The sequence below is a fragment of the Chrysochloris asiatica genome, unplaced genomic scaffold (assembly GCF_000296735.1).
Source record: "Chrysochloris asiatica unplaced genomic scaffold, ChrAsi1.0 scaffold00079, whole genome shotgun sequence".
Lineage (NCBI taxonomy): Eukaryota > Metazoa > Chordata > Mammalia > Afrosoricida > Chrysochloridae > Chrysochloris > Chrysochloris asiatica.
In genome coordinates this window covers 9138899-9141116 of record NW_006408597.1, presented here as the reverse complement: position 1 = coordinate 9141116, position 2218 = coordinate 9138899, and the positions used below count along the sequence as shown (strand labels likewise).

The 2218-nt window shown below is 38.9% G+C and overlaps 1 protein-coding gene across 1 annotated transcript in view; it reads right to left on the bottom strand.

The window, feature by feature from the left end:
* Positions 1–2218, bottom strand: part of RAD51B (RAD51 paralog B) — a 1006719-nt gene that overhangs the window by 934533 nt on the left and 69968 nt on the right. The gene's annotated exons all lie outside the window — the stretch shown is intronic.

Genomic DNA, 2218 nt, shown 5'->3' with positions numbered 1-2218 from the left:
AGTAATTGGAAAATTTGAACTTGGTGATAGAAATGATGCTGGAGAATGAATGATAGATTTCTGCAAGACAAATGATTTGTTTATTTCAAATACCTTCTCTAGACAGCATAACAGACGACTATACACATGGACCTCGCCAGATGGAACACACAGAAATCAAATTGACTACATCTGTGGAAAGAGATAATGGAAAAGCTCCATATCATCAGTGAAGACAAGGCCAGGGGCAGACTGTGGAACCGACCATCAATTACTGATATGCAAATTCAAATTGAAGCTGAAGAAAATGAAAACAAGTGTACAAGAGCCAAAATATGACCTTGAATTTATCCCACCTGGATTTAGAGATCATCTGAAGAACAGATTTGATGCATTAAACACTAAAGACCAAAGACCAGAAGAGTTGTAGGATGACATCAGGAACATCATATATGAAAAGAGCAAAAAGTCATTAAGAAGACAAGAAAGAAGGAAAAGGTCTACCCTCTAGGCAATGAATAACCCTCCCCTCCTCAAACACTTATATAGGCTGTTTCTTCAAAAGGACCTTTGAGTACATTCAACTGCACTGTTTTCATTTTTAATACATTTTAAGCTGAATTGTTATTTGAAATGCGAGTTAAAATGTATTCCTTGTTTTTCACCTTTTTCTAATTCTGGATAGTATCTGCTATGGTAGACACTGTGAATTGCCTGTCCGATGTGCATTCCCATTTCTTCCTTACTCTGAGAACCCCAATTGCATTCAGGTAGCTGGACTAGCCAGCTCCAGGCAATTTGTCAGGATTATTACGACACTGTTTCCCACTCTTCCTTGCATCCAGGAATGGCCCAGGGAGATGAAAAAGTAAATCTGCAAAAAGAAAGAGGTAGGTATTCTAGAAAACTTGTACTTTCTTAACAGATGGTAAGCGTAACTGGTCCTTCCCCCTCTCAGTGATTTGAGCATGGAATAGATGTGATACCCAAAACTGTACCAGCTCTAGGTCTCCTGTGTCATTACTGAGCAGCTGAACCAGTGCCTTTTTGTTTAAACTGTTGTTCTTTGGATATTTAGTTACTTGCAGCAGAAAGCTTTCATAACTGATAGACCAAATCTTCCACTAATAACTCCAAAATGGGGGTCAAGCACTCTTGAAAAAGCACACATGAAATGTAACCAGGAACTAGTCAGTTCCAGTCCATGGTCACTCCATGACAATTTCTAAATGGCAGTGTAAGAATGCCAAGTCTGACACTATACAAAAGAGCGCTGGTGCTTTTGATGCCTCCTGACCCTATCACCAGATCTCTAAATGTATCCCATGTGGTAGCCAGATGGCTTCTCTAGCCTTATTAAGAACAGAATAGGAAAGTTAAGACAAGACAAATTTCAACACCTATCCTCAAAAGACCTTCGGAAGCACTGCGTGTGAATTGTACAGCATAATTCCAACAAAGTGACTACAGTTTTACCTCTTCACAAGTCCCAACCTGCCTCTGATACAAATGCTAATATGCACATAGGCAGGAAAAGATAGCTAAGGAAACCTCAGCAGATGATTAAGGTAGTATGCAAAAACAAACACACAAACAATAATCTAAATTAGAAAATACACTCACTCCTCATTTATCAACATGGTTAGGTTGCAAAGACCAGATGGTCATGCAAAAATTGGCACTATGCAAAAATGAAGGGTGATCACAACAGATCACAACATGGAGGATGACTTCATCACTACATGACTGTGAAATGACATTTCTCCACTGCCAGATTACGTCATTTATAACTGCTAAGCCACTGAGAGAAGCTGACCCATAACCTGAACCATTACAGCCAGACTTACTCTCATCTTGCACTTTGGCATTCATTACTACCAAATTCATGTTGTTAATGAGCAGAATAGCTGGAGAACAGATTTTTTACTATTGTTGTAAACTCAAACCATCAGGTAATGTGATAGTAAGTGAAGAATAGACATACAGACTTGTCACCTGCTTGTTGGTTAGGCTAAAACTTAAGTAAAACAGATAAAACAATTAGATATCACTCAATTAACTGAGAGGGTGTGTTCCCTGTACTGAACTATAATCCTGACAACAATGGAATTATGCAACAATTTACTCTTTAAGAAGATATCCTAGAGAGTTTTAGTCTGTGTTACAGGTCAAAAACTCTCCAGTATGGATTCCAGCCTGACTAATTCGACCCTATAGCAAGAGGACAGCCACTTCTCCC